The sequence below is a fragment of the Neocloeon triangulifer genome, unplaced genomic scaffold (genome assembly GCF_031216515.1).
Source record: "Neocloeon triangulifer isolate White Clay Creek 2 clone unplaced genomic scaffold, ASM3121651v1 ptg000012l, whole genome shotgun sequence".
In the NCBI taxonomy this organism is placed as follows: Eukaryota; Metazoa; Arthropoda; class Insecta; order Ephemeroptera; family Baetidae; genus Neocloeon; species Neocloeon triangulifer.
This window is the reverse complement of record NW_026775554.1, coordinates 15,066,451-15,080,381: the sequence shown is the minus strand read 5'-3', so window position 1 is coordinate 15,080,381 and position 13,931 is coordinate 15,066,451.

Here is a 13,931-nt window from a genome sequence, read left to right as displayed (position 1 = left end):
AGGAGTCTTTATCTTGGCAAGGCCTAGCTGCTGCGGTTATCTGCAAATCCGCCCGTGTTTGCCGTTGAAGTAATGACCAGGGCTATACCAACGTGAATGTGTGTGTTGGGTTCAAAGCCGGGCCGAGACAAAGTGCCGGCGAGTGCGGCGGATGCATATGTAGTAGCTCGCACGTGTTTGTTCGCCTTTACTTGTTTGCACTTCTTGCTGTTGTTTCTTTATCAAAAGTCAGCACGTTGTTAGTTCAGTCCCGTCGACGTATTAAATTCACTCGCTTGCAGTGCTTATGCTAAAGCGGGTAATTGCATTTCCACATCTGCTTCATTTCACTATAAAGCGCTATGGAGTTTAAAAATTGGGAAAGGACTGAAATATGGAAAAAAGAAGTGATTCTTAATGCTGTGCCAACCCCAGTCCAGCTGTAATAAAATCCTTTTGAATATTAGCATTTACTATAATTTTCTACTTTCTGTACGAGTTTTCTGGCTATAACGTATTGTAATGATTCATTGTGAAAATACCTGACGAAATAATATGCATGGTGAGAAAAATGGAAGCAGCCAATTTTTCCTGCATTTTTTATATCATTAAAAAAATTAATACGCCAAATAAAACGACGATAAAGATTTTTTTTTAATAAGCAGTAAAAATCTTTTTACTTGCCTAGCTTCATCGATATTATTTTAAAAGCTTCAGCAAATGACGAGTATTGAAGAAGAATTGAACCCTCTCTGGTCTATAAATATTTCAATTATATTTTGACTTCTCAGAAAGCCCATTTGGTGCTATTATAATTGGAATTTGCAAAATAATTAATAATTTTAATTCTTAATTTCTCCGTTTGAATAATTTCAAACTGATCTTCGTGTTTTTTTTTTTTCAATTGATTTTCAGTATTTTTACCTCGGTTTGCTAGTCTTTTCATCTTCCATGTTGATGTTCCCTTCAAATATTTTGTAAATCTTAAAAAATTTCAAAAATTCGTATTTTATATCTAATTACCAATTTTTAAATTTTTAAGTTGCGTATATTCAAAATTTTCAAATTCCGAGTAAATAATTCTTGCAGTTGGAAAAACAAAATAATAAAACACAGTGGTTTTTTCCTTCGAAGTTAACATAATTTAATTTCATAAATTTTGACATCTCAACTTCAGAGGCTAGAATTTATGACACAGAAAATTCATTTAGGGCTGGAACAGGAGGCATGTCCTCTTCATCATTTTGCACTTTCATGCCAAAATTTTCCTCCCGCAGTCCTTTATCGCCGCGTTAAAAAGTTGAATTTCGCACTGCCAACGGTCGAGAGAAATGCAAATTTATTCACGCCCCCAGTGGATAGAGAGGCGAATTGACACACGCCAGCAAATTTTAATGATCTTCTGTGTCGACTGATTATCTGGCAAGATAAGGCCTTGATGTGCCAGCCGCCCTTTTTCTCTCTGCGGCGCGCGATGAATTTCCCTTTCAACGACACTCTAATGTTGCTCTCGCGCACTGAGCTTTTTGAAAAGAGACAGAAATGAATGGGCGAAACGCTGACGACGTGAAAGAAGCCGATTTTTCCCACTGCGCTGCTAGAATTAGCCTCCGAAATTCATCTTGACGGTGAGGGAGCGCGAATGAAATTAATTCGTTACTTTGGCGCGGAGCGGAGATCGAAGAGTAAAAAAATACTGCTTTTCAATCAGCAGATTGACGGGAAGGAACGCAAGGATTCTCGATTTTTGGCGTTGAGCTCCAGCTTTTTAATTAATTCGCAGAGGGGGAGCGCACTTCGACATAAATCACAAAAGTGCCGAAGACAAAAACTCAAAGGATGCCTTGATGCTTTATTTCCTATAGCTCCAGTCGTTTGATTCATAGAAACTGCGAGATCAAATGCACCCCATCTTTATTGCAGAAATCAATACAAGTATGAAAAAAAATGAAGAGTTTTGTTTCAAGATTCCTTAGGTAAATTTTTTTAAGAACAGACGGAGTAGGCTGTGCTAAGTATTAGATAAATTTTTTGCAAAAAATATCTAAAATATCACTTACCGAAAATTGCAATTGATCCATTAAAAGTGTCTAGGCCGAACTATAATTATGAATAATTTAGATAGGAAATGTGAAGGAAAGAAATGAATTTTGCGTTAGGTTCATATTTATACTTCCTACTTATAACTAGCCTTCCGTTCCATTTAATATTTGAAATACATTTTAAATATTTTTTTAATTTTGTAATTAATTTAGCTATGTATGATATATATGTTGAGAATTTAACTTTTTGTATAATCTATAAGGAACCAATTAAAAAAATTATAGCATTCATGATTGTTATTCTAAATAACTTATGTGCTGAAAAGAGTGAAAAGTTTAGAAAATAATCAGCAAGTTGATTATTTCAGAACAAGTATTAAGTAAAAATTTCATGCTTAATTAATTTTTTCTATATATTTACAATAATTGAAGACATAAAATATTTTAATACGTTAATAAAAAAAGACATCAAATTACACTTCCGTGCCAAATTTCATTAATTCTCATCGCTCTGCTGTTTATTTTCCATTCCACATTTTGTCGTTTTCCATGGCAGGGCAGCTGAGCAACAATAACGATAAATTGTGCAAGAAACGCAGCGCGGCACTGCTGTGTATTCCATTCCGTGTGTGCCCTTTTTGTCGGGCGAGTGCAAAACTCTCTCTCTCTCTCTCGAGCAAACCGCCTTTCATCCGAGGGATCGAAGCGGCACCGTCCGAGTGTAAATAATAAAAGTACCATATATTGCACTGCTGCTGTGCACAGGAGAATTTAACAAAACTGTCGGGCATATGAGGTCGGCTTTGCTGCGAAATGAATGCCACGTGCATGTGTGTATTTTCTGCTAATTTACTATTTTACGTTGGCATTATGCGGAGGCCGCTGGGGTGATGTTGCACTATTTGCCACACGTGAATTTTGCAAAATTAAATTTATCAGCCGGGCTTTATTTCTGCCCGTGCCTTGCGTGAGGCAAATAAACCTTGGCGAGTACCACAAATTTTCGGTCGCTACCCTGTAACTAAAAGAATAATGCATAAAACATTGAAACAGTGAATTTTGCCTTAAACTGGAAGTATGACTACAAAATTTAAAAGTTCTGGTGTAAGTACATTTATGTAAATATAATGCATGCCAAAATCATTTTCACATATATCATTTTAATGCTGATTTAATGTTGTTTGGATTTTGCATTTTTTTTTTTCTATTCGCAAATTATTTTTCTTTCACAAACAATTTGATTTCACGATTCCAGTGCAATACATTTTTAGAGCTAAAATTGAGAGAGAAAAATTGTAAGCATTTCAAGCGAAATAATTAACATAATTTACATACTTACCAATATTTTAATATTTTTCTGCAACCTAGGGCAGGAAAGTTGATTATTATATTGTTGTGGCTGCAAATTTCCTAATTATCTTAAATTTAATTTTCATTTCAATTAAAATCTCGTTGCACTTTTTCTTTAAATCATTTTCGTGGACAAAAATTAATCTCAGTTTGACAGATTCATATTGAACTTTTTGCAACTCATCTTATTAAACAACTTTTCAATTAAACAAAATTTTCATTTGTTTTCAAACTTAATTCTTAACATGTCATTATATTTTATTCAACATCATAATTTACAATTTGTTTTTTGTCGCAGAGCGTTATAAAGTAATTCAAAATTTTTGAGCTTGTGCTCATGGTGCCCTTTGTCATTTTATTATTGCCGCGATTTCTCTTTCACTCTGTGTATGCAAAAAAAACCTCTTGTCATGTATATTATTTATCATCCGGATGCTCCCATGAGAACTAAAGTAGTATATTTACCTCCCACCCTTAATTTTAAATGTCGTTTGATGTGTTGCTATAATTAAGTCCCGGTCCGGACTACCCAAAATTTTGTCGGAAGGTGAAACCAGATTAGAATTTGATTCCCTAAATAAAGCAACATTTTTACAATCAAACGAAAAAAGCTCATGAAAATTGAATCTGATTTTTTTTTATAAATAAAACATTTAAAGTTAAAGTAATGACATAAATATTTGGGACTGCTCGGCAACTTTTTATGATTTTTTGTTGTATGACATCTCTTTGATTTTACATGAAAAGGATTAAAATCTAATTAATGAGAGTTCAATAATTTCGCATATTTTAATTAAACTAAACTTTGGCATTTGGAAGGTTTAGATGGCAATTTAATTTTTTTTTTTTCAAATTTCCATTTTGACAAATGATCGTAACTCATAAAAAGCTTAGACACAATTTCGCCGCATCATAAATTACCCTGCAAGTACACAAGAGATAATCGTCGTCGTGTTTTGCGTTTTTTACGCTGCGTGACAAAAGATGAATGGGTAGCGCGACACGTACACCTCACGTGTGATTTACAGCACCCATCACGCGAGCGCGTTATGTCGCGACTACGAGGGTTAGCCTGAATAATTACTTGTTAAAATTTCACCGCATTCTGTCTGCCGGCGGCGACGTTGCCAGCAGCCGGCAATTCCACACCATTGTGTGGATTCTGGATGAGCAACGAGCTGCGCCAACCTAATTAATGGTTTCAAATTATATTTTGGCGAAAAGGAAACATCCATTGTTTACCGCAAAACAACGGAGGAAAGGAGGGTGCAAATATTGATCAAATTTCAAAATTTAACTGTAAATTGAAATTGAATCTGTTGGTATCAGATTTTAAATCTCTATTGATGATTTCCTCTTATTTTGGGAGTAAATCGTAAATTAAAAATAATTAAAAACAACCAGGTGCTTGTATCGTAATCATACTGTTGAGTTAAAAATTATTGATGCAAAATTTAATTTAATTTTGCAGAATAAAAATAAATGTAATATTGTTATATATTTCAGATGAGGGTTGATTCTATTCTTATTGATTAATTTACATGCAATCCAACTGCAAGATAGATAAAAAAAAATTTTTATCAATGTTATCAAATATAGAAAGAAAACTACATTAATTGGAAAGAAGAAATTGCTTACATGTGTTGGTAAGCTTTTTAAAAAAATTTAAAAAAAATAATTTTTTTATTTAAATATACAGTTTGCAGGAAGTATTTTTGTTTTTACAAGCATTTATTCTAAATATTTTATCATTAAAAATTTATTCCAATTTATAAAATGTATTTTAATTAGTATTTATATGTAATTTATCTTATAATGTAGTATTAAATATTATATTTTCATTCTTCATTTCAAATATTGAGCAATATTTTGTATCAATAAATTCAAACAATGTGCACTAGTGACTAATTCTGAATTTGAAGTTTTCTCAACATTTACCTTTGTTCATCTATTCAATTAATACATTAGATAGGGACTGCCGTGGTTTGTCAATCTATCCTTGGCCAAACGGCAAACGAAGCATTAGTCGGAAACATCCAAATAATTTAAGGATACTGAAATAATTTCACCGCACGAAGCGGATTACAAACATTTGGCTGGAAACAAAATCCTGGTGCTGGTCACGTGCTAATCTGCCTGCAGGACACATCAAAGACCGTTCGGACCCGACAGTGGAATTTTAATCCACTTTTAGGCAGGCAGCCGGCGCACAAAACACAACAGACCCAGCGTAAAAAGCAAAAAGCAGAGCGCTGCCATTAAGATTACATTTCACGCCGTGCGTTCGAGGCTCCCAGCTGAGCCCGGCCTTTGCTCTCCATTTCCCGGCCACCGGCTGCCAGCACCAAAGCAAACAAACAAACGCATTAAAGACACTCTCTGTACTCGCGAGCAGTGCAAAAGCCCCCCGGAAAGAACTCACAGCTGTGGCGAATCTTAATATTTTACGTGACAACATAACAATTTTATTCCCGATTTTCGAGCTGCTTATTTTTGAAAGTCAGGCACCCGGCACGACTCGGACGCTGCACCGGTTGCATATAAGCTTAACCGTGCATGCCTCGCGAGAAATAAGGCAATTTAATTGCAATTATTCTAATGAGAGTCGCCTAGTTTCGCAGCGGCGCGTGAGAATAATTACGGCTGGCGTTGCCTCACTGGATGATCCTTCACAATGCGGCGCAATATCTCAGTCCGCTTTTACAAAGAGCCGAGGAAACTACCATTAGTGAGAGGAAAGCTTCAGCGCAAATCCAACAGATGAATCCGTTCCGAGAAGTAATTATTGCTATTATAATGCACACCGTGTGACTCGTGGAAAAGCCTCGGTAATGAGATTGTTCGTGGCGACTGGGGAGGGAATATTATGCACAGTAGCAATCCTGCGTGAAGGATTGAAAAATCCAAAATTCCAATTTGTGTACTAGAGAAATGGAAGCATATTGCCATAAATTATGTTGAAAGTTGAAACTTTTTGATATTATATTCTCAAAACTAATGAAGATAAAAATAATGACTAAAGAGATTAAATTCTTTGATATTTACCATCTAAAAATTTATACGTCCATGTTTTCATTTAAATTTCATCTCATGGCAAATTAATCATGGCATCCCAAAAATTGCACTTTGAATTCGCTCTCCGTTGAGAGGAAAGAGCGAGGAGGAAAAGTCATAACCCTTTCTTGCTGCGGCTTTCGAAATAAATCAAAAAGACGCACAAGAGTGCACTTGTGTGCGTTGCTTGCAGGGCTCGGCGGCAGCGGTGGCGTTTTTATTTAAACATCAAAGCGAAAGGTCGACCCACCCTTATATTTTTCCAGCGTTTTCCCTTAGTCAAAAGAAAACTCTTATCCAGCTGGCGGCGAGGCTTCTTTTTATTAATGACTCGCGCTGTTTTTAGCCACGGCAATCTCTTTGTTCCCTACACTGCTGGGTCCTCTCGTAAATTCCGACCCTCTTGGAAAACAGCCTATTATCAGATCCAACATCTATTTCCAGTAATTCCAAAAGTTTCAGTGAGAAACGAAAATACCCGTTAATTTACGAAAATAGCTGTAATCTGCGAGCAAAATAAATTTCAACTTGCCGTTCCATTGATGGCGCACGTCCGCAGAATTAATCTCGGCAACCGCCCACGTCGCATTTGCATGTGATCCACTTTTCCGCATAATCCCTTGATATAATATGCCAACACATAAGGTCGGAATTTGTCATGCAGCCGAAGGAAAATATTTGTGTGGGCTCTGAAGTGGAGCTAGCTGGGGCCGAGAGACATCAACAAACAGGCCGTGTGGCCGCACAGCATTAGAATAACCCCCACAGCACCGCGCATAAGCATGTGTATAGGAATCTGGCGGGTTATCGCTCACTGCTCCCAACCGCAATATTCCATCTATGTCCTCTGAATTTGGGCCCATCTAAAATAAATGACATCACAGAAACAACTCGGAAACTGTCTCTTCAAAAATGTATCAAAATGTGCTCACAAGAAAGAGATGAGATTTAATTCATGAAATATTTTAATTTTTTACACTGCGTTCTCCTGGATATTAAAATAATATTTATTCGTCAATTTAGGGCAAACAAAGAAGCTGATAATAAAAAACTTGTTTATGCAGATTCACAACAATTGAACTATAGACAATGGCCAATGGCAACCTGCAGCACAATAATAGCAGTAAAAAAAAAAATTAAAATCCCTCTACGCTTAATTTTGGTGTTATCGTAAAATTCTATTAAATTATCTTGTCAAAAGCTCTCTATTATCTATATTAATTTCAAAAATAATAATATGTAATACAAAAAAAAATATCCTTTGAGATTAACCTCAAGAAAATATATAAGTTAGTCGCAATTTAAGTTTATTGATGTACCATATTCCGTATGGCAATTTCTGGCCAAATTGTGATACAAAGCAAAATATTCTAAAATGATAGACGAAAAATCTATGAAATTTTAGAATAAAAAAAAACGTACAATTACACACATTATTTGAAAAAGCTTTCTATATTCTGGAAAAAAAAATCATGTATTAGAAAAACTGTATTTCTGAAGGGGAAAAAACACATTTATCGATACTTCAAGAATAATTATTTAGGGGCTGAAATTAATTTTTTTCTAGTTTTAAAATGAAAAACCTCCCATTCTTGTTCTCAAGTATTGCATTTTATTAAGTGGCATGTTTTTTTTCTAAGTTTTCTGATTTAATAAATATCAACTTCCAAGGAGGTCAATTCAATTGTCCATTTTATTTTTAATATTTGCATTGCAACTAATTTAATTTTGCCTGAATAATTAAGCATCTTATTTTTTCCACGAATTTCAATTTTTATTGAAGAAATCATTGATAAAAAGCAAATATTTGCACTCCGCCAAAAGCTGCTAATTTTGCCTCGTTGAACTTATTTAGTAATTCCAACTGAAGTGAAATCGGAACCAACCCACTTGGAAAGCAGAAGCGCCCACTTTTGGAGTCGACATTAAAACAGGGTGGGTGCGCTGCATGACGTCAACTATATTGGGACAGGGCGCAATAACAGAGAGACAACGAGCCAGCCAGCTTTGTGATTGGCGATGGCAAAGCACTCGAGGCCAAAATAATAATCAAGATGCGGTCGACGGCCGTGCGTATTTTCACCCTCTTGGAGCCACTTGCACGCCGCCGGATAATCCTTTGACGGGTTTTATGCGTCGCCCAAGAGAGAGCGAATTTCTCTGCCAAGCTCCTCTCGAGCGTGATGGAAAGTTTGTTCTTTGCATTTACATATACATACACGTGCTGTTGCTGCGCGCCTTGAAATATATTTGCGTCACGGGACTGAATTAATTAATTATAACGACATCGTCTCTCGCCCGCCGCCGCCGAGAAGCGCTTCCAGTGCAGCGTGGGGGCTGATTCTTGGGGGTTGACGAGCGGCAGAAGGGCGAGCACTAAACTTTTGCTCTGAACTGCTAAATTCCTTTGTGCGAGATGAATGGATTATGAAACATAAATAATAGAGTTCACCAGAGATGAAACAAAGGGAGCAAAGCCCAAATTTTGAATATTAGCTTGTCCCCAAAATTTATATATTAGAAAACTTAAGTTTTTTAATGGATTTAACGGTCAGGGCATGTTCCTTTTTTTGTATTTTTAGCAAGTAGTTCAAGCATATAAAAAGTATAAATACAAATTAAAAAATATAGAAAATATCATTTTATAACAATTGAATAATATCGAGTGATAAACGCAGCATTTTTAAAGTGAGTGTATTTAATTGAAAATGAATACTATTTTTTGCAATTAGGGACAAAAAAATTTAGAAGTACCGATTTTGACTTTCTTCTTTTATATGAAATATTACGAAAAAAAAAAGTAGAAAGTTACCGCGTTTAGATTTTTAATATTTAAGCTACTATTTGCACTTGCCGTTAGTAGTAATCTGTTTAGTTAAATCTAATTAAATTTTATTACGGCGGATTTTAAACAAAAATTCTAAACTATTTCATCTAATTTAACCACTCAAAATTTAAAATTGTATATAACCAAAGAAGATAAAATTAATTAATTTAACTAACATAATTAGGTTTTTTATATTTGTTTTTTCCTATTACTGAGTGAGGCAATTCTGATTTTTATTTGGCCAAATGTTTTAATTTTTTTTTAATGTTGAAAACTTCTAGGTTATCATCAATAGTTAATATTTTAAATTTTCTAATTTATTTTCTCTCTTGAACCTTTGTGGAGTTATAAAATGTGTTGACTGTAAATAAATTTTTTTATTGTTTTATACCTAATAAGGCTTGCAAAAATAATTAAAATAGGGTTAAAATTAAAAACACGAACTATGAAACAGCGGCAACTGGAAAAACGATTTCACCGCTTGGCTTTTAAAACAAAGTGCCTTTTCGTCATTATGTTTTCCTCCATAATTAAAAAGAGATTAGCTTCGCGCATGGCGGTTAATTAAAAATTCATCCGTGCCATGCGAAATTAATCATTTTGCCTGGCGCATGCTGTTTGCTGTTGTGCTAAAGGTCACTCTCGACGCTTTTTGAGCGCTATTTGCCACCAACTGATGTTTCCATCGCACACACGCTGCATTTGCTCGCCGCATATGGCACGGTGGGCACAATGTTTGTGACCAACACACACACTTAAATAAACAGGCTGGCGGTGCGAATCGATAGCCCAGAGAGTGAGAGAGACCGGACGAGCTCGCTTAATGCACCTGGACGTCGAATGTGGTGCTCTCGCTAAATTTGCCGGCTAATCCGAGTCTGTTCAATTTGCTTAGCGGACGTTATTCTCCCTATCGCAATCAATGCACGACTTCTCTTTTTGGCTCGCCTATCAATAGCGATAAAGGTACTCTAGGAAATGCTATTCCGATGTTTACTTAATTTTTTTTTTTATATAATCATCTTTCCTTCTTGGTGGAATTTTGTTCGTAATTGAGCTTTTGGGAATTCAAAAATATCTGTTAATAAAAAAATTTAGTATCATCATTTGACGTTAATAATTTTTATTACTTTAGACTGCTGACTTTCAACCATAAATTTTCTCAGAAGTGTAAAAAGCAGTAGCAAATGTAGCAAGATGTTGAAATTTTCACAAAAATAAAAAATAAAAAAATAAAAATTCCTGCGAGCTAAGCAAACACCTTACAAGTTTCTGGCAGGTTGCATATATTACAATTAAACGGGCGTCTGAATTTTTATAAATTTTCTGCTATTCATTTTGGAAAATACTATTTTTATAGTGCTAAAATTAATGACAAAGAATGATTTAAATGTGCGCACGCAACTAGCAAACAATTGTGCTTAGCATGAATAACTATTTCAAAACTTTATGAAGCTCATGCATATTGAATATAATGTAAAACATACCATTATTCAAATAGATCTCATTTTTGATCAAAATGTGCTATTTTCTGAATTACATTGATTTGATTCCACAGCTTCCATTTAAAGGCAAACAATATATTTTCCTCGAACTGACAATGGGAATTGGATGCTGCATGTGGGATGCAAATAACATGCAAATGCTGCAGACGTTTTTTGTGCGGCGGCTCCCATTCCAATCAACTACGGCATAGTTCCAATTTCCAAGAAGCTCGGCAGCCATCGCTTGCTCAATTGCGATCCCGTTCGGAAATTCCTTCCCGGCCGCAAAATGATAGCACTGGCAAAACCGCTGCAATTATTCCCCTTTCTTTCTAGATAAAGTGTAGACAATTCGTATTGCGAGACGAGCAGGGTTGATTTGTGATGATGATGCTCATTTCGGCGGGGGTGCTGACTTGTCGAGAATTTGCTCGGGGAATGAGAGACACACTGTCGTAAGTCGGCGCGCGGTGGCGACGAGGGAGAATTACGACTCTGGCTTTTTTAATTAGTTTCACCAGAGACTTGATTACGGCCATCAAAAAGCAGAAGGTGCCTCCTTTCGCAAGCATCAGCTACTTGAGAGGAATTCTTATCATTGTTCTCGCTCGCCGGGGAATTTTTCCTGCTTTTTATTTCACCTCCAAAGAAAAGAGAGTCGCGGGTTTTAATTTAATTTATCCCTCGCTCTACCGTCAATTTCTATGCGGAGGCACTCAGAGGTGGAAATAATATATTCAAATGCATTGTCTGTGTGCATGAGAGCAAGACAGAGAGCAGAGCAGGTATACCATAGTAGAGCATTTCGCAAAAATAACATGAGTTTGCATTTCATGGCGGATCCCCTCAATAATTTTTTGCATTTGAGCTTTTTCCATCCACGTGTCTTACAGATCCAGAAAAGTTTTTTTCAACTCATGTAAAAAAAAAAAAATATACAGTTATAAATAAAGTTAAAATTTGTAAATGTAATTATTTTTTTAATGAAAAAATTTAATTGTATGAACATGAAGTTTTATTTTTTATTACTTATTATAATTATTATTTTTTAATTATTAAAACCCTTTTACGCCTTAAATTTCAAAATTTATTTCTAGTAACACAAAATGTGATGCAATTTTAAAATTCATTTTGTTTTATATAAAATTGATGATTGAAGTAGTAGTGTGATAAAATTGAATAGACAGTAGTGTAACTTTATTCTTCTTGATAGATTTGCTTTCCACGATCATAACGATATTATTACCTCTAGAAAATATTTAATTTAGAACCTGACTCCTGATTCCTAAATTATACGGAAATATAACTTTCTTACAAACCATGAAATTTTTAAAACCAAGTCAAAATCACAAGAGCTACTATATTAGTATGACTTTATTTTGTAAATTTCAAATTGCGAATATTTTACCCACCTGCCGCCTCAAGTTCATAGAAATCATCGGACTTGCATTTTAAATTGTATGTGGTCCAATATTATATATTTTTTTAAATCCTTCAGTAAAATTTTGTAATTCAAAGCGTTTTTTATTTTGGGAGATGAAGGCTGGTGCAAACACGCCCTGAATGCTAATGAGCTCTTCAATGCCCGCCTTTGCATAAAATGTGAATCGCACTTGAAAGAGTAGGTGAATTTCCCTCGTGTTCCCAGAAGCCTGGCGCTGATCTCGCCGTGAACTATATCAGCTTTTTTTTATTTTGATATGCGAGTGACGGCAGTTCCGTCATGCACACACACGTTCTTTCTAATCTTTTTTCCTGCTCGCGTCAAACCACACCGTAGCGCGCGCGTGTCGCTCTAAATGGATTTGGGCGATTTAAGGGCTGTGCAAAAACCTTTTTAACCTGCAAAAGGCAGCCAGAATTTTTTCGTTCTCTCAAAATTTTTATTTAAAAAAAAACTTCATTACATAAAAAAGGTGTCTTTTGTGTACACATATAAATATAATTTTTTTTTCTTGTGCTTACACCAACAAAATTCTTTCCTTTCCCCTGCTTTCCCCCAAATATTTCTTTTCCCTAATATAATAGGCAACAATCATTTGATATATTTTAAAAATTTGACGTTTTTTTAGTTTAGTTTTTCTGCTATTTTTCCTTTTTTTATTCTTGAGTATTAATCATTATATTCATTATTTTTTATGTATTTTTTTCATAATTTTACATAAACTATCGACTCTTTTATTTTCCCGATTTTTTTATGTTTGTTCTATTTTATGCATGATTCCGCTGTTTTATTAAGTACTTTTTTTGCGAAGTAATATTTACCATGAATGAAGAATAAATGAATAAATAAATTGCAGGAAATTTATTTCCTTTAAAGCAATGAAATTTAATGCAGCGTTTCACTCAGCTCATAGTTTACAATTCCGAAGTTATAAATTCATCAAAAATATTTCTTACACTCATTTGTTAGTCTACATTTCTTAATCAATTTATAGTGTAATTTGATACAGAGTGCAGGGTTGTTTCTAATTAAAATGAACAATCAGTACTTAATTTGTTAATTATATAATCATATATAATTATTATTTCGATCAAAATAAATGATTCTTTTTAATTCACCATCCATTTGGCAGTAAAAAGTAAACTGTAAAAACAAAAAATCGGAAATTAAGCATTGGTATTTATTAAGAAAGTATCATCATAAAAAAGCCAGAAAATACGCGGAGTTAATCATTTATGTAGACAATAAAAAAAACCAGATCACAATAATAAAAATGTAAATTTTTTCATATGCAAGAGGTATATTTGATTTAACATTTTATACCATGCAATAAAGTGAAACTTTCCACAAAAGTAGGTCACATTTTCAATTATATTTTCCACTCAAGATAACCCTATAAAGCGTAAATAAAAAGTTCAGTGGTTGACTTCACCACTCATGGCGCAACGCTCTGACACACACAAGTGTGTCATCGGCTTTTCCGGCCTCCATACTTTCCTTCCTCTGCGGAGTAAAGGCCGTCGCACAACGTCATACGTATGTAAAGCGGGAGTTGCGGATTTGTCCTATTTCTTGCAAAACGCACTCCAAGCAAAATGGAGCAAAGTGCTCCAGCGCAGGCAGCAGGACTATTTAGAATAAGTCTGCGTTGGGCGTTGTGGCGTTTTTTCTTCTTCCTCTAGCCGTGTTTGCGCTACACTTATCCCGGCTTGTTGCTGCCGCCGTGAAGCGAAATCGGCAGCGCAACTCGT